Genomic DNA, 20,390 nt, shown 5'->3' with positions numbered 1-20,390 from the left:
TTCCGACGGGTTTTTTTTGAAGGTCAAACAAAAGTCAAACTAGCCGTTGGAACCGGTTCCAACGGTAATATAGCCGTTGGAACCGGTTTTTTAGACACCAATTAGCCGTTGGAACCGGTTCCAACGGTAATATAGCCGTTGGAACCGGTTTTTGAGACAATAGATCCGTTGGAACCGGTTCTAACGGTAATATTCATGATGAGGAGGCGGAGGACGGGGTTTCTTCCGATAACGAAGACGAGGGTGAAGACGAGAATGAAGACGAAGAAGAGTTGTAATTATTTGTTTTGGTAAAATTATTTGTAACTTGTTCAACTAATATTTAGTTTTGATTTGTTTTATTATAATTACTTTTGTTACTCATGATTAATTTTTGTTACTTTTTTAACGACGAACATTTTATTTATTTAAAAAATAACTGTTACAAACATTATTAAAACCTAAACGATACTAAACATAACAACTAAAACATAAAAAACAAAGTCCGTCGTTTTAATCCGGGAATACTTATTTTTGGGTTGTAGAGCCGGACGACTCTCCCACTTCCGTTTTTTTAGCTTCCAAACTTCTTTTCTCTCGACAATACTTATTCGTATGTTTTCGTAATGTCGAGTTGGACTCTGCTTTAAGAAACTTCGAGCAATATTTGCAACGTGCCAACTCATGTGAGTCGGTCATGAGACACAAATCGTAATGAACCCAAACATCGGGGTATCTTGTTGTTTCGATCACCATAACAACGTCATCATTAGTTGCCATTTATTGTCGGTTTAAGGTTAATTGTGGTTTGGAGTGTGTTTTATAGTTTTGAAAGTGGTTTAACAAGTACACAAACAAACCTTGCTATTTATAGTAAGAAAATAACCTATTTGTAGTTAAAAAACCGGTTCCAACGGTCAAAAACGGCTATATAGCTGTTGGAACCGGTTCCTAACGGCTATAATATTTGAATTTCAAAAAAAACCGGTGGAACCGGTTTTTACGTAAATGTTTGCGTAAAAATGTTTGCGTAACCAATCGTTTCAAATACCCGTACTTTCCAATGTTTAACTTTAACCCTTCATCTTGAGGCATCGGTTTTTCTCAATTCCAATTGTTCCACGACTCTACTGGTCTTCCTTATCCCAAATTCAGTTTTGTCAGATCAATTGTAGGTTATAAATTTCTGCGATTCCTGTAATTTGTGCGTTTGATGGCATAATAGTAGCATGCCCATGCATTAGATGCAAAATTAATCGTCCCATACTCCGGGTTAAGGATAGTATAATTTTCTCATGCGTTTTTGATTGTCGGGAAGCATATGCTATAACCTTGTTTCTATACGCTAGTACACATTCCAAATATTTTCGGGATGTATCACGATAGATTACAAGATCATCAATTCCTTCTGGGAGACTTCGTATAGGAGTTTGATAAGCTTCTGTCTCATCAATTAAGAAGCCATTTCTTTTCTTCCCCCAATCATAAACTCAGTTCTTTTCAGGTTAGGAGGGTTAAAGGTTGGGCTATACTGGATTATCAGTAAGGCGTCGGTAATACCCAACTAATTCCAAAATCTGACAAATTTCTTTTGGTGACTCTGGTGTTTACTAGTTTTGCTCAGATGTATGTGAATTCCATGTCAACTAATAACATGTTCTAAGAATCGTACTCCTTGTAGCCAAGATTCACACTTGGACATCTTGATATACCATTCCTCTTGCCTCAACATCTCCAAGATTGTTCATGAATGTTGCTCGTGTTCCTTTTTGGTTTTCAATATATCAGGAGGTCATCAATAACGTTATAATGAATTTGTCGAGGTACGATTTACGAACTTGGTTCGTGAGGTTCATGAAAACTACAGTTGCATTAGTCGGTCCGAAAGGCATAACTAAGGTCTCATATTGATCATACTGAGCTCGAAACTCCGTTTTAGGAACATCTTTCTCTTGGATTTTAACTTGACGATAGCCGGTTCAGAGGTCGATTTTTGAGAAGTGATTCGCCCCTTGGAGTTGATTGGACCAGTCGCCTAATTATGGGAGAGGATATTGGTTTTTGATGGCAATTGTGTGTTCCCCAGTAATCACACACATCCTAAGCTTTCATCCTTCTTCTTTACCAACAACACCGGTGCTCCCCAATGATGATTGTTAGGTTCCATAAGATCCTTATCTAATAATTCCTATAGTTGCGTAATTAATTCTTAAATTTTGGAGAACGCTAGGCAAGAAGGTGCCTTGGTAATACGAATTGCCCATACGGTTAGGTCAGTTCGGAGCTAAATTTGTCGGATAGTGGGATTTCGGGTAGTTCATCAGTAAGGATATTGAAGTATTCGAGCATTACGGGGATATTCCCTATATGTTTCATTGGGGTTTTTATGTTTTCCAGAAATGCCATATACCCTTTGCGTAAGAGTTTTAATATTTTAAGAAACACGAGAGGTGATATTGAACCAAACTCCTCCTCTTGTACCATAATCGTTTCATCATCTGGGTGAGTAATTTTTAACTATCTAGTCATTACACATGATTTTTGCTTTTTATTTAGCTAACCAGTACATTTCTCGGGGATAAGAAGTTAATGTGAATGTGACTTCTATCGGTACCTATATCAAACGAGGCTGAAGTATATCACTCAGTAATTACAGTTGTATTCTTTCACCACAATTAAGTCTTGTCGTGTATTATCTGATCCAATCACTAAACGCGGCCTCTAGCCGAGTTAAACGTCGATGCTCGTTTTTGGCTTAACCAGGAACAGTTCTTTTTGGAGCGTTTCGTACTTCCATACTCATGGTAAATATGAGGGTTTTGTCGTAGTTTGTGATCGAATTGGTTACGATTGGGATAATTGTAAGTGATGAGGTAAGCATGGTTGGTTTACAGTGTTCATAACGGTTTCACGGCTACAGACATAGTATCCAATCTTCCCTCTTTTATGACACGCCTTTATTCAACATATCCTTTAGCAAAGTCTCATTGCATATGTTTAATTATGAACTAGAGTTATTTTTCGTATTATTTTGAGATGTAGGGTACGCACGTTTAAATTGTTGTAGCTCTTGTACTCCTGTTTCGTGATTAGCTCGTTTTGTACTAGATGATTTCCTGGTACTCTCAACACACCTTTACTGACCAAATTAAAAGTTACCACTCCGGATTGCGTCACGGTATTCTCAAAATTTAAGTGGCTAACTAGATTAACTAAGGTCTCTTCTTCTGGAATACTAACCATAGCATTAGTCGAACCAAATTGTTAGAACGGTTTGTGCATTCCATTTGACCCACCCTTTCGTTTTGGATTGTTCAGGTTCGTGTTTTTAATTTCTAGATTTCATTCCTTGGACAAGAATGTTTCAATATAAAGGTTTTAAGTTTTGCCTAAGTCATGCGAATGCTTGCCTTTTGTTCCCGAATTCATACAATCGTTATCTACCACACAAGGGAGTGGCTAAGTAGTGTAATAGTAACATAATTAATGATACAATTTGATGGGAGCTACTAGTACGGATAACAGACTTTATCGTCTCGATCCATGTTACTAATTTCTTTGATTCTTTAATATCACTAAAATTTACATGTTTGCACGACTTAAATCGTTTAAACGATTATTCCCATCGTGAAGGATCATGGTTGTTACGACCAGTATTCATGCTTGGTAAAAGAGTTTTGTTGCCAAAGGCATTTAGTGGGGGAAATTATCATTATCGGTAGTAGCATTAGTGCCCAATGGGGGGTATTATTCGTGACAATGTTCGCATTTATCGAGAAAATAACGTTTGTAACTCTATTAGCATTGGGCGGCGAAATATTATTCGCGACCGTATCAGTGTTTGGCATTTGATTTGTATTCACTATCGTATTAATGCCAGTAGTGAATCACGCCGCTATTGTCAAAGTTACTATATGCAGTTGCAGAACAATCATCTCGGCCACAACTGCCTCAGATCATGTGTTTGTTTTATTCTGGGCCATTCTATAATGATAAACAACTAAACTTCACATAATTCAAATAGTAATTTTCCCTATAACTCATTGCGCAGGGAATCACATTAGCTAACAGTCAGGTAATTCAAATAGCAAATGCGTATTACACACACCGAATCATGTATCCATATACCCAGGATGGTACATAGGTTTAGCCTAATAAGGCCATTGCTTGCATGTATGTATCGAGAATTGTCATCCCCGTGACAAGAAATTTTAACCCGGTAAGGGTCAATGTTTGTACTAATAGATCCAAATCGTTCCCCGTATTAGCATAGCACACTCCCAAATGCTTGCATGGAGTATCGGAACTATACACAACATTGTCATACTATCCTTGTCTATTCGAGCACACATTATAACAATCACAAATAGTTCACAACTTGTACAACAATCATTTAGATGTAATCCCACCATTGGGTAGCTGTTATATCATGTCTCTCCCATAAGTAGACATTTGTTAGTTATGAGTTTAAACAGTATGTTGTAGTCGGGAGGCATTTGTATACTCCCCTTGACCTTTGGGTGTTATTAAGTATAATTACATAATATTCTTTCATCAGGTCATTCAGTATACTCAAGCGTGCTAAGTCTACTAAAAGTGATAATTTATTAATTGATAGTAAGCATGATCCCTATAATCCAAGACACATCATTGGTCCACGAGCGTGAGGGTTTTCTTTTATGATAAACTGATCAGAGTGGCAACAATAGTGGAGTGATTGGAGATACTCGTACAAAGATGATTTGATGAATTTATTAGTTAAGGAGGGTTCATCAAGGTCGGTGGTACTAGGGAGATATAAAGGAATTATTATTTTCATAGTTGGTGTATGATATATGAAGGTGGTCTCGGTTTGTTATATTATTGAAAATTTTATAGGATAGTTATCATATTTAAAATTTGATAAACCGTACTCTTTCCTAAGTATTTTCTTAGAAGTAGTGTTTATTTTTAAACAATGGAAGTGGAGAGATGGTTAAAAAACAGTCCAATTTGTTGTTAGAAACTGGTATGTAAGTTAAACATTAGGCCCGAATCGGGAAGTGTCGTGTTCCCTTGAGATAGACGTACGTATATCATACCTTCCGAAGTTTCTTTTTGGGCCTTGAATTTACGCTCGTTCTGTGATTCAATCATACAATAAGGTTTAGTTTGGACTCGTTAGAACGTCCTTGCATTCCCGTTTACAAGCAACATGAGTTTTTCATCTGATATGAGACTCCCGTTTTCAACATCTTTTGCTTTCATAATTTGTCATCGAAATAATATTTTTCAATGTTGGGAATCAGAGTAGAAAATATTATTACTTAAGACCAAATAAAATATTTTATTTGTTATGGTCAGGTACAATATTAATTATGATAAAATAAAATATTATTTTTAATAAAATACATTTTTAAATTAATATTGATTATAATCGAATATAATATTCGTTACATGGAGACTTGATATTATCAACAGCAATAGTACGTACATGTATTTGTACAACTTGATCCAGATAAGCACATATGTATGTTAAATATTTATATATTTAATATTACCTTTTATACACATATGTTGCAATTTTTACCTATCGGTACGTCCCGCGATTTCTCCCCGAATTCCCTCGTACAAGCAAGTCTGTTATTATGTTCCGGACCACAATAACTCACTTGCCCTACGAGTTCATCCCGGCATCCATCAGTATATATCGTTACTCATTATTAATTTTCCCAGATATAATCGAGCCTAAGGTTATATTATAGATATCCTAAGAGATAACTAATCCTTTATAACCAATGGCTCTGATAAAAACTTCTGTCACAACCCCGACTAGCACAATGCGGAAGCGTAAAACGGGAATATAACAGACACATCTGGTATCAACAACATTGTTTATAAAGGAACATTACAAACTAATTTAAATTATATTACATTACATTATTCTATCCTTGATTACAAACTAGGTGTTACAACAAAAATATGCTCGTCAGCTATTCTACTCGTACTAGTAACCTTGCCTCTATTCACACACATCGATCACGTTTAGTAATAGATAGCACAAAATCACGGATTTTCCAACTTCGGTATCACACCTGAAAAGCACATTTAAAATGGGTCAACTACACTAGTTGGTGAGTTTCACGAGTTTCAAGAGAATAGGTATGCGTAATCACAAGTCATAATTTGTTATATATGCATGTAAGTATATGTGTATGTATTTATATATGTGATGTAATTATGCTAAGCTACAGTGAATCCTAGAATGTTTCGTGCTGCGTGCCTCCATTTCCCACGCTCAATCAACCACTGTGGCTCCCCTTCCGCCCACATTATGCCCCAAGTAGCTATGTCTAACACTTCATAGCTGGTTTGTATAATTATGGACATGTGCAAACGAGATAATGTCTCAGCAAACCGTGCTAGCCCCGCCTGGGTTTGTCAAACCAATAGTACTATTCACAAGCCACTGGCTCGAAGTTAATCACTGTGTTAGCGGAGACTTTCATGTGTTAGCACTTACATAATTCACATCATCATACGTTTCAGATAAGTATATAGATATTTGCAAACATGCTTTTCACCTCAAAAGTTCGTAAACAGTTCAGAAAGTGGGGTCATGAAACTCACTGTTTAGTAGATAATCAGCACTGTGTCAGCTCGTGGTTTGTTCGATTCGCTATCACTAATTCCTATAATCAATATTATAATAATATTTATATTTTAATATTATTATAACCTCAATACTAAACTGGGTTGTATGTCTAATCTGGGTATAGCTGGAACGTCCAAAAAGTGTCAATAGGCTTAGGTTGTGATGTTGTTCAATGTCTAATACTTAAAAACCGAACTTGGCTCAGTTTCCCTGTTTTCCCAGCTGGGCCAAGTTGTTCGTTTATGCGTTCAGAAAACAGTTGTGGGGAAATAAGCTTGGGTAAATGTGTTGGTCGATAAAATGATTAAGTGATAAAGAAAGATCATACATTGGGGTTCCGGATTTGCTACAGGGCCCGTTTCCGTTTATTCAGTTTGATTTGAGGAGAAACGCGCACAATCTATCCAGATTGTCCAGGTTTCTCATAAAAAGGTTCGTTTTTACATAATTAATCCAAAAATATGATTTTTGATCTCTCTTGGTGTTCTGATATTCCCGCAGGTTCGTTAATCACGAACTTGCCAGTTTTTATCAGATTTGAATTTGTTTAATTTTCAAAGTAGCATAATTAAATTAACTGTTAATCATTAATTTATGAAAATTTTGCCACTTACCAAATAAAATATGTAAATTTTTATAAAAATATTTCTGGAATTATTTACTGGTTTATTAATTTATAAAAAAATTCATTTTACCTGCTAGATTTAGCCTGAAAATTGTCCGTTTATCCCAAACGATTTCCAAAAATTCCTCAAAAATTTCTAGATGCTCAAATTATATCCCAAAACTATCTGTATCAATTCCAGAATGTAACAACCTTGTTCAATATTCTTTTTGGGCCAAAAACGACTATAGAAACTCATTTGAATGCAAATTCATAAAACCTACTTAGGCTTTACCAAATGCTCCCAAATTTCATGTGTGATCAAAATATACGAACTCTGAGTTCCCCACAAAAGTTCATAATTTTTCAAGCATTTTAACTATTTTTCCCAAATAAATGTCCGAATTTGGTAATAAATTCGCCAAATTCTCGGATGGTCGAAAAATTACCAAATTTGAACATGGACTCAATGATATGGTCCCTGATGTCCCTGCAAAATTTTATAACCTAACAATATTCACAACACAATCGAATCCTAAACAGCCCGTAAACGAGTGATTCGGTATTACCTTTGAGGTTTTGGTTTGTTTTTGCCCTCCTAATCAAGTTTTCGGGGTTATTGTGCTCCTATGAAAGCGAGATACAGGTCCTATATCACAAACCAAGCAAGTTTCATCTATACAACAGCCCCTTAACTTAGGGTTTCGGCTAGGTTATAAAACCGAACTTTTTAACCGTAAAAATGCCGTTTAAACCTTCTAATCCGTGTTTATGGCCAAAAAAGAGTATGATTCTGATTCCTAACCATGTGTATGATCAAAACATATTTTTGGACCATTTTTAAGGTGTTTGCATGGTTAGGAATGATTTTTGGTAATCAAACTAGGCTTATATGAATTTAAACATGCTAAAACAAGTTACAATTAAGCAAAATATGAGTGTTACCTTGTGTGTTTTGCCGTGCGTGTAAAAGAACAGAGTTCCATGGCTGTTTACTTCTGGAAACAGGTCTAAAAATATCTCTAGTTTACTTGGTTAATTGGAAATCAATTTTTTTTACTAATTTATCAAAGGTGGCGGCTAGAAATGGGTTGGGCCCCCCTTGGCCCATTTTGGCCTATTATTCTCGATTTGCGTGCCCGGACGTGAAATTCTAAGTCCAAATTTATTTTGGGTTCGGGTTTTTTGACGCGAAAAATATATCGGGTACGACAAACAGCGCGAAAACGAGTGTTTTTCGGCCATTTTTGTGTAAATTTATAAAACATACTATACGTTTGTAAAAATCGAAAATATTTCCACGGATCGCTTAAAATATTTCAAATAAGTGTTTGGTAAGTCTTTTTCGGCCTAACGGATGATACAATGCTTGGTTTGTAACTATCTTTCGCGTTTAAATCTATAGCGGGTAGTTAAACGAGCATGTTTTTGTTTAACTGATTTCTATCGAAATAAGGCTGTAATATTAATATGTTGGCTTATATTAATTAGATGGCCCACTGAGATATTTGGGCGATAACCAAACCTGTTTGGTTATCCGTTCGTTCGTTACGCAATAAGCGGTTAAACGCTTATTCGATTTGTGAATACTGAAGTGTATCCGGTTTTGTCACGAATGTCAGAGAACTGAAAGTGACCGGGGCGACTGAACATAAAAAAAAATTAAAGTTCTTTCACTGAAAATTATGTCGGCCACCTAAGTTTGAGGGACATATGCTATTATGTTTTTGGTCCTATCGTCAACCTATAGACACATGAGATAGCCATTCACCTGAAAACTGAAGGTGACTGGGGTGATTGAATTTAAAATTATCTTCGAAGTTATCATCTGAGAAGTGATATTATTATTCAGCTAAAGCTCATTAGAAGCTTGAAATTCTTTCAAATGAAAATTGATTCAACTTTTGAGAAATGATAGATAAATTGATTATATGTGCCTAATGTGTGAAGTTATTAAGCTAAAAAAGGCTTTTGAGCAGTCATTGATATGTATGGTAGCTTTCCATGATAAGTAAAAGTTTGAAGTGATATAAACTAAATCTGCTAAACTTATTGTGGAGAGTCATTTTGAAGATGTTTGCATGTCCCTAGATACATCTCTCCGAATGATAGGCAGAAAAGCAATTATTCAGTCAAACACAGGCCCGTTAGTGTCTTGATCGCCAAAATACTATATTTATTAAAAAAAATGTATATATATATGAAATTGTAGCAATTTAAATTTGTTTTTAAAGCTTAAAGGGGCACCAGGGAACTACAGGGGTGGGGCATACAAGTAAGTCCTAAACACCCTGAATGTAACGCTTGTAAGTCCGAATGGTATGTAAGTCCAACGTTCAACCTTAAAGCTTAAAATTATTTTTGTATAGAGAAATGCTTTTGATCAAGCACAAGGGGTTGGAGTCAAATTGGGGTGATCTAGGGAAATCCAAATAAGCTTTGAGAAGAGATAGGGGGCATCATATGTCCATAAGTGATGTCCATATAAGCTTTATGCCTAATTGAATCTAAGCATATCACTGGCGGAATGAAAGTCATGCTAAGTTTCTAATTATCTGCTATCAACCTCTTCACTATTTCAAAATAATGTTGAAAATGAATCATTGTGAAAGTATCTTAATCAATATGATCTCATATTCGGATCTTTTCTTAAAAGGGGATGGGTGTTATCAAGCAGCTGAAATTTAATCCCAAAATTTGATAAATCTGCTAGACATGTAAATTATTTTTGTTTTAATTTAGTTTTATTGTAATTTTTATTTCATTTTTATTTTAAATTTTTTATTTTTACCTCATGTGTACTCATGTCGACACAGATGTCTTTAAGAAATCAATTTTTCATGACTCGGGATCATTTTAAATCATAAAACTTTAACAACTGCTGGTCTTGATTTGTGGGCCAGTTTCTTGGTCCAACGGGTGTTTTTGTTCTCAGCTTGATCCAATTGGCCCAATGTGTTTCTGTTTGGCCCATCTGGTTATGTTTCCGACGTTTAAGAGGCGGTTTTTTGGTCATCATTGAACACTTTTAATCTGCCAAATCTTACCACTCTTGTTTTCAAATTCCCAAAACTCCAAAGTTCTTTCTGGTTTCCGTCAAGCATAAAAGGTAATAAACCCTAACCAAATCGATTTTTCAAATTAAGGTTGCGAAGCCATTTGGGTTATCTTGAATCATTTAAAGTGTGTGATAGCGCTCGTTTAGACGTTCGCATTGAACAATTAGGAGTGATTAATGGTGTTGTGAGTTTTTCATATAGTTGCAGGTCGCTCTTCAATGGTATTTGGCATGTCTGTGAAGATGAAGATGATGAATTCAAGGGTTTTCGGTGATGGTTGACCAAATTCTCTTGGTCAAATGAGAAATCCTTGGTTCTTGTCACACCCGGCCCTGAGCGGCGGAAACAGCCGGGCGCGCGCGAGTGGGGATTGATACTTAAGCACGGGCCATTGCAAAACATTCAAAGATTTTTATTGCGCATGAGAAGTTTAATACAAATACATTACATTGTTTAAGTATTACATAAAAACATCCAAGTACAAAAACTGAAGATTTTCTCGCCATATCCCCTTGCGCGGCGGGTAACCGTGCGCATCGAGGGGATAAAACCAAAATCTTCCAAAAAGCTTGTTTTAGATGTTCAGCGTGTGGTGCTCTAAGTGCGACTCCATGCGCTACCTAGTTATCTCCTGAAAGACACGTAAAAACATTTGAATCAGTATAAACTGAGTGAGTTCACAAGTTTTAGTAACTTGATAAATCGTATTGCATCATAATCTTGATACAAATCATTCTGAAACATAATTCTGGTAGCATCATTAAACACATGCTTGGTAAAACATAGTTATATCAACATATTCTGATAAAATCGTTCCGCGGGTTACGCGCGAACATTTCTGGGAACTGTGCTCGTCTGTGTAAGTGGCGCTGCCACTACGAGCTAAAATAACGTAATACCGTCCCGCGGGTTACGCGCAGACACTTCTGGAAAACTGTGCTCGTCTGTGTAAGTGGCGCTGCCACTACGAGCGAATATATGCTGTAATACCGTCCCGCGGGTTACGCGCGGACGTTGTGCCGGAAAACAAGGCGCTCGTCTGCGTAAGAGGAGCGACCTCTACGAACGGGCTCAAACCCATAGTACTGCCCCGTGCTAGGCACTCGTCTGTGTAAGAGGTGCGACCCCTACGAGTGGGCGGATCAAACCAGCAGTCCCTACCCTTAGAGTTCCAATGGTAAAGTGATCACTTACTCGAATCTGGTGCACTATCATCGAAAAACCATAGATAACTGTTCGCATTGTTCATCATGAAACATAACTTAAACACGTAATCGTTTGCTTAGCTTGTAAATATACCATGATAAAACATTATTTAAATACGTGTCCCTCGCCCCGAAAACAGTTTAAAATGGTGAAAACAGTGAAAATAGGGGCTGTGAGACTCACCTGTGGTTCTTGTTAAGGGATTAATCGAGATTCGGGTTTTCTTGGTGTTGGCCTCGGAATCGAAGGTCTAGTAACAGGATCGGAGCTGGAAACAATGGATGCTTGGGAAAAGATTAGTGCAAGTTTGTAGTTCTTTGAAGTGTGTTTTGGGTGATAATTTAGGCTACAAATTTATAGGCAAACTCAAGGGAACATAATCCCTTGCTTTAGGGAATTGTAATCTTTTGAAATGATGATAAGGTATGGAAATTATTATTATTTATTAAAAAGAGTAGAAAAGTAGATTAAAGATTCTGATTTGATATGGACAGGACATGCAGGGCTGTGGTTGGTGAGAGTGGGTGGCTGGCAGTTGACTTTTACAGTTTGCTTTTTCAGTGCTTTAGACAGTGTACAGTAAAAAGTAGAAGTTTTCTGAAACACGCAACCGCCCTCTTTTGGGCGGGGACAATTTCCTTAAATCTGATTATTTTGACTAAGTGTTCTGCGCGTATAACTTGGTGCGCATAGCTTCCTGCGTGTAGAACATTTCTTTGCTGCGGGTAGGTGCGTAACCTTCTCGCAGTTAGGGACATTTGAGTTTCATTTGTAGATTCTCCAGGTGGTTTTGGTATTTCAACATAGTGATCAGTCATGTTGAAGTCAATTCCATCCTGGAGCTTCAGACAAACTAGCTCTCAACGTTCCCGCCATGCGGGTAGGTTAGTTCCCTTCCGCACGCGCATAAACGATGTAGGATGCACCCGCCTTAGCATCATGCGGGATGGTCAACCCATAGACAACATATCGTTTAAGTTACATGAAAACATAAGGCCAAAACGTTCACGCATGGCGCATATAACATATGCTCACGCTGGTTCTTAACATGGTGCGCTCGCGCAGGGCGCACATAACACATGCACGCGCTGACTAACATGGCGCGCTCGCGCAGGGCAAACATAAATGTCCGCGCTGATTCTAACATATTCTCGCGCCGGGCGCACATAATGTGCCCGCGCTGATTCTTAACATAGCGCGCTCGCGCAGGGCGCACATAACAAATGCACGCGCTGACTAACATGGCGCGCATAATATTTACAATCACCTAATTATTAGGTTGATTACTTAGTTTAAGGGGTTGGGAATTTACCGGGTGTCACATTCTCCCCTCGTTAAACGAATTTCGTCCCGAAATTTAGGAGACGTTGCTGGCAGAAGCCATATTCTGAAAGAGGTGTGGGTATTTTATGCGCATCTGATCTTCTCTTTCCCAAGTGAATTCAGGCCCACGCCTTGAGTTCCATTGAACTTTTACCAACTTGATTCTGCTTCTGCGCAACCTTTGTTCTTTCCAATTGGTTACTGCTATAGGCTCTTCTACGAAGTGCAGCTGTTTGTCAATATGAATTTCTTCCACCGGTAAAATCAACGTTTCGTCAGATAAACATTTCTTGAGGTTGGATACATGAAACGTATCATGAACTCCACTGAGTTCGGCGGGTAGACGGAGTTTATAAGCAACTGGACCGATCCTCTCCAGGATCTCAAAAGGTCCAATGTAGCGCGGATTTAGCTTTCCTCGCTTACCGAAACGGGGGACTCCCTTCCATGGAGAGACTTTCAAAAGTACTTTATCCCTACTTGAAACTCCAACGGTTTCCTTCTCATATCAGCATAACTTTTCTGTCTGTCGCGTGCTGCCTTAAGGCGATCCCTTATCTGAAAAATCTTGTCTGTTGTTTCTTGGATCACTTCTGGACCAGTCATTTGCTTGTCGCCCACTTCAGCCCAACACAGTGGGGATCTACACTTGCGCCCATATAAAGCTTCGAACGGCGCAGCCTTAATGCTTGTGTGATAACTGTTATTGTAAGAAAATTCAACCAACGGGAGGTGGGTATCCCAACTACCTCCAAAATCGATCGCGCACAGCGCGCAGCATATCTTCCAATGTCTGGATTGTTCGCTCGCTTTGCCCATCCGTTTGAGGATGATAAGCTGTACTCATATCAAGGCGAGTACCTAGAGCTCCTTGTAACGATCTCCAAAACCTTGATGTAAACCGACTATCTCGATCAGAAATGATGGACACTGGGACTCCATGTTTTGAAACTACTTCTCGAATATATAGTCGGGCTAACCTTTCCATTTTATCAGTTTCTTTAATCGGCAGGAAGTGTGCTGACTTAGTTAGCCGATCTACAATAACCCATATCGTGTCATAACCCCCAGGTGTCCTTGGCAGTTTGGTGATGAAGTCCATAGAGATTTGTTCCCACTTCCACATGGGAATTTCTGGCTGTTGAAGCAACCCCGATGGTTTCTGGTATTCAGCCTTTACTTTTGAACACGTCAGGCACTTACTGACATACATCGCGATGGCGCCTTTAAGATTGGGCCACCAATACAGCGTTTTAACATCTTGGTACATCTTGTCTGCGCCAGGATGTACGGAATACCGCGTCTTGTGAGCTTCGTTTAATACCTGCTCGCGCAATCCTCCCTTGAGAGGGACCCATATGCGGTTGGCAAAATATCGAGTGTTGTTCCCTTTAAGTTCCAAATTCTTAACCATACCCCCAAGGCATTCGTTTTTAACAAACTCTGGTTTCAAGGCTTCTTGCTGAGCGTCTCGGATGCGGGTAGAGAGATCTGCGTGAATGGTCAACCTTAGAGCCTTGACTCGTAGCGTTTTTATTCGCTCCTTTCTGCTTAGCGCGTCTGCTACCACATTCGCTTTCCCCGGATGATACTTGATCTCGCAATCATAATCATTCAACAATTCAACCCATCTTCGTTGCCTCATGTTTAATTCCTTCTGATCGAATATATGTTGGAGGCTCTTATGATCCGTAAAGATTACACATTTCGTACCGTAGAGGTAATGGCGCCAAATCTTTAGCGCGAAGACAACAGCTCCAAGTTCTAAATCATGCGTTGTGTAGTTCTTCTCATTGGTCTTAAGTTGGCGCGAGGCATACGCTATAACTTTGTCTCGCTGCATAAGGACACATCCGAGTCCCTGGTGTGAAGCGTCGCAGTAAACAACGATGTCATCTGTCCCCTCGGGCAGGGATAAGATTGGCGCACTACATAACTTCTGTTTCAACATTTGAAATGCCGCTTCCTGATTCTTGCCCCAAATAAACGCCTTGTCTTTCTGAGTTAGCGCGGTCAGAGGTAGAGCTATCTTGGAGAAGTTCTCAATGAAGCGTCGATAGTAGCCAGCTAGTCCAAGGAATTGCCTCACCTCAGTTGGGGTTTTTGGCGCTTCCCAGTTTTCGATGGCTTTAACCTTAGAAGGATCGACGTGTATTCCTTTCTCGTTTACAACGTGACCGAGAAAGTGAACTTCTCTAAGCCAAAACTCGCACTTGGAAAACTTTGCATACAACTTTTCTTTCCTTAACAATTCTAAAATCATTCTCAGGTGTTGCTCATGCTCGGCCTTGGTTCGAGAGTAAATCAAAATATCATCTATAAACACAATCACAAACTTGTCCAAGTATGGTTTGCACACACGGTTCATCAGATCCATGAATATAGCCGGCGCATTAGTTAGCCCGAAAGGCATCACTAAGAACTCATAATGGCCATATCTGGTTCGGAAGGCTGTCTTTGGCGCGTCTTCCTCATGGACCCTAAGTTGGTGGTATCCTGACCGTAGATCTATCTTCGAATAATAACTGGATCCCTGCAACTGGTCAAATAAGTCGTCAATCCTCGGTAAGGGGTACCGATTCTTGACTGTCAGCTTGTTCAGCTCCCTGTAGTCAATACACATTCTGAACGAACCATCTTTCTTCTTTACAAACAGTACTGGAGCTCCCCAAGGTGAAAAGCTTGGGCGTATGAAACCCTTATCCAATAGTTCCTGTAACTGATTGGATAGCTCTTGCATCTCAAATGGAGCTAAGCGATAAGGCGCTCGAGCTACTGGCGCAGCTCCTGGGACCAAATCAATACGAAACTCGACTTGTCGCGGCGGCGGCAACCCGGGCAAATCTTCAGGAAAAACTTCTGGAAATTCGCGCACTACTGGTAAGTCTTCAATTCTTCGCTCATCTCCTTTCTCTACTACATGCGCCAGGAAGGCGTAGCACCCTTTCCTTAGGCACTTACGCGCCTTTAGGCATGAAATCAGTTTCGTCGCAACTCCCCTTCTTTCCCCTTGAATCATCAAAGTTTCTCCGTTCAACAGTGGAATCCGAACCTGTTTCTCATGACAAACAATCTCCGCGAGATTCTCGACCAACCAATCCATACCTACCACAATATCGAAACTTCCCAAATCTATTGGTAACAAGTTAATATTGAACTCATGACCTCCCATGACTAACACACATTGCTCCGTCCTTTCATTCGCGCATAACTGCCTACCATTGGCTAGTTCTATAGTATAAGGTTTGTCTAGCCTACTGGTCGCTAAGCCCAGGGAGTTTTTAAACTCATGGGATATAAAACTTAGGTCAGCGCCAGTATCAAATAAGACAGATGCATAATGACCGTTAAGCAAAAACGTACCGGTTACCACATTCGGCTCTTCCTTTGCTTCACCCGCGCCGATCACAAAAGCTCTCCCGCGAGCTTGGTTTCCTTTCTGTGGGCAATCCCGACTGAAGTGTCCAGGCTTCCCGCATGCGTAGCAGTTGTCATTGGCTCCAGCTTCTTTAGCACGGCAATACACCGTCTTGTGTCCTGGTCTGCCACATTTGGCGCATGTGACGTTCGCGCATTCGCCTTCGTGGTGATACTTGCATTTGCTGCACCATGGGTAAGGCCCGCTGTATCCTTTCCTTGATGGTTCCGCGGCTTGAATCGCGTAAACCCTTGTGCTTTCCTGCTTCTTGGGCGGTGGCTGCTTGAAGTCTGATCCTCGGTGGGAGTTCCATTTCCTCTTGGAGTCAGAGGTTCGCTGCTCGTTCAAGCGGGTGGTCAACATACCCGCACGAACCGTATCCCTTGTAAGGGTGATGGCTCGCGCAACCGCCTCGTCAAAGGTCGGAGGTGCGGCGGCGTTGAGCGGGACCCTAACGACAGGAGGTAACCCAAAGATGTACCTCTCGATTTTCTTTTCTTCTGTGTTTGCCATGTCTGGCACCAGCTGGCAAAGCTCGTTGAAACGATTGGTGTAGGCATCGATATCTGTTCCTACCATGGTGTGGTTCCAGAATTCTTGTTGCAAGCTCTGAATTTCTGCGCGAGAGCAGAACTTTCTCATCAACATTTCTTTCAATTCTTCCCAGGTCTTGTGAAGAGCAACTTCTCGCCCCAAAGTCTTTACTTGGAGCTTCCACCAAGATGAAGCTGCTTCTTGGAACATGCAGGTCGCGTAAAGGACCTTCTGGTTTTCACTACATCCGCTGATGGAGAGAACTGTCTCCATCTTGTCAATCCAATTGTAGAGCCCAATGGCTCCTTCGGTGCCTTTGAACGGCCAAGGCCTACAGGCCATGAATGTTTTATAGGAGCATCCTTTGTCCAGGGCTCCTGATTCGGGTTCTGGGGTCTCGTTCTCTTGGCGACCCTGACTAGATTCGGCCTTGCTGGCCTCATGCGTTGCAATCGCCTGCGCGATTATTTCTGCGAGCTCCTCGGGTGTCATGGTAATTCCCTTGGCTCTGGTTGGAGGCATTCTTTCATAAAAAGAAAATACAACAAACTTAGCGCATGTACTCAGAGCACATAATGTTCTTATCTCTAGACACTGTGACCCGTGTTCCTAAGTGCGTGTGTGATTTTTCTTTTGAAAATATTCTTTGAAAAATATTTCATGCGATTCCCCAAAGGTTATAGTCTAGGTTAAAAACTTCTTTTCCTAGTTCGCTATAACCAGTGCTCTGATACCAATCTGTCACACCCGGCCCTGAGCGGCGGAAACAGCCGGGCGCGCGCGAGTGGGGATTGATACTTAAGCACGGGCCATTGCAAAACATTCAAAGATTTTTATTGCGCATGAGAAGTTTAATACAAATACATTACATTGTTTAAGTATTACATAAAAACATCCAAGTACAAAAACTGAAGATTTTCTCGCCATATCCCCTTGCGCGGCGGGTAACCGTGCGCATCGAGGGGATAAAACCAAAATCTTCCAAAAAGCTTGTTTTAGATGTTCAGCGTGTGGTGCTCTAAGTGCGACTCCATGCGCTACCTAGTTATCTCCTGAAAGACACGTAAAAACATTTGAATCAGTATAAACTGAGTGAGTTCACAAGTTTTAGTAACTTGATAAATCGTATTGCATCATAATCTTGATACAAATCATTCTGAAACATAATTCTGGTAGCATCATTAAACACATGCTTGGTAAAACATAGTTATATCAACATATTCTGATAAAATCGTTCCGCGGGTTACGCTGCGAACATTTCTGGGAACTGTGCTCGTCTGTGTAAGTGGCGCTGCCACTACGAGCTAAAATAACGTAATACCGTCCCGCGGGTTACGCGCAGACACTTCTGGAAAACTGTGCTCGTCTGTGTAAGTGGCGCTGCCACTACGAGCGAATATATGCTGTAATACCGTCCCGCGGGTTACGCGCGGACGTTGTGCCGGAAAACAAGGCGCTCGTCTGCGTAAGAGGAGCGACCTCTACGAACGGGCTCAAACCCATAGTACTGCCCCGTGCAAGGCACTCGTCTGTGTAAGAGGTGCGACCCCTACGAGTGGGCGGATCAAACCAGCAGTCCCTACCCTTAGAGTTCCAATGGTAAAGTGATCACTTACTCGAATCTGGTGCACTATCATCGAAAAACCATAGATAACTGTTCGCATTGTTCATCATGAAACATAACTTAAACACGTAATCGTTTGCTTAGCTTGTAAATATACCATGATAAAACATTATTTAAATACGTGTCCCTCGCCCCGAAAACAGTTTAAAATGGTGAAAACAGTGAAAATAGGGGCTGTGAGACTCACCTGTGGTTCTTGTTAAGGGATTAATCGAGATTCGGGTTTTCTTGGTGTTGGCCTCGGAATCGAAGGTCTAGTAACAGGATCGGAGCTGGAAACAATGGATGCTTGGGAAAAGATTAGTGCAAGTTTGTAGTTCTTTGAAGTGTGTTTTGGGTGATAATTTAGGCTACAAATTTATAGGCAAACTCAAGGGAACATAATCCCTTGCTTTAGGGAATTGTAATCTTTTGAAATGATGATAAGGTATGGAAATTATTATTATTTATTAAAAAGAGTAGAAAAGTAGATTAAAGATTCTGATTTGATATGGACAGGACATGCAGGGCTGTGGTTGGTGAGAGTGGGTGGCTGGCAGTTGACTTTTACAGTTTGCTTTTTCAGTGCTTTAGACAGTGTACAGTAAAAAGTAGAAGTTTTCTGAAACACGCAACCGCCCTCTTTTGGGCGGGGACAATTTCCTTAAATCTGATTATTTTGACTAAGTGTTCTGCGCGTATAACTTGGTGCGCATAGCTTCCTGCGTGTAGAACATTTCTTTGCTGCGGGTAGGTGCGTAACCTTCTCGCAGTTAGGGACATTTGAGTTTCATTTGTAGATTCTCCAGGTGGTTTTGGTATTTCAACATAGTGATCAGTCATGTTGAAGTCAATTCCATCCTGGAGCTTCAGACAAACTAGCTCTCAACGTTCCCGCCATGCGGGTAGGTTAGTTCCCTTCCGCACGCGCATAAACGATGTAGGATGCACCCGCCTTAGCATCATGCGGGATGGTCAACCCATAGACAACATATCGTTTAAGTTACATGAAAACATAAGGCCAAAAAGTTCACGCATGGCGCATATAACATATGCTCACGCTGGTTCTTAACATGGTGCGCTCGCGCAGGGCGCACATAACACATGCACGCGCTGACTAACATGGCGCGCTCGCGCAGGGCAAACATAAATGTCCGCGCTGATTCTAACATATTCTCGCGCCGGGCGCACATAATGTGCCCGCGCTGATTCTTAACATAGCGCGCTCGCGCAGGGCGCACATAACAAATGCACGCGCTGACTAACATGGCGCGCATAATATTTACAATCACCTAATTATTAGGTTGATTACTTAGTTTAAGGGGTTGGGAATTTACCGGGTGTCACAGTTCTCGGTCAGACCCCAACAGAGAATCTTTTCGGTCACTTGAGAAATTGCTGTTTTCGGTTGTTCTAAAATTTCTAGACCGAAAACACAAAATTTGAACTGAAAACTCACTTACTGAACCAAAAAACATCTACTAATGTATTCTATCCTCAAGCTACACATGTTTTACTTCATTCATCACTAATTTGTCTCGTTTGTTGCAGTCATGGCTGATCAAGCTCCTTTGAAGTGGATTGATTCTCACAATGTCGCTGGATGCTTGACTGATCCTCCACTAAACCACAAGGAATTTAAATCATGTTATTTGCAAGAAGATGGTAAATGACTTTTGGAAGAATGCGTCTATCAATCCAAGAGGTGCCGGAGGTCTAGCTGTAATTGAATCAAACATTCAGAAACGGCCTGTAGTTATTTCTGAGTCCGTTATCCGTGAGGTGTGATTATTCAGGGATCAACCTCACTACACCACAGAGTTCCCGGTTGATGATGTGGTAGTGATTGTCAGAAGAATGAATTACGAAGGAAAATTATCCACCTACCATCAAGAAGCTCTTTCATCCGTATTGGAGATTCTTGATTCACACATTCTTTACGTGTGTCTCGGGATGTAAAGGGGGTAACGATGAAATAAGCCTTACTCAGATGTCAGTTGTTACTGCTCTGATCATGGACTGGGATTACA

This window comes from Bidens hawaiensis, unplaced genomic scaffold (genome assembly GCF_021521415.1).
Source record: "Bidens hawaiensis isolate Kalapana, Puna unplaced genomic scaffold, B.hawaiensis_p1.1 tig00015975_1, whole genome shotgun sequence".
NCBI classification, from domain to species: domain Eukaryota; kingdom Viridiplantae; phylum Streptophyta; class Magnoliopsida; order Asterales; family Asteraceae; genus Bidens; species Bidens hawaiensis.
Note: the sequence above shows the minus strand (reverse complement) of the source record.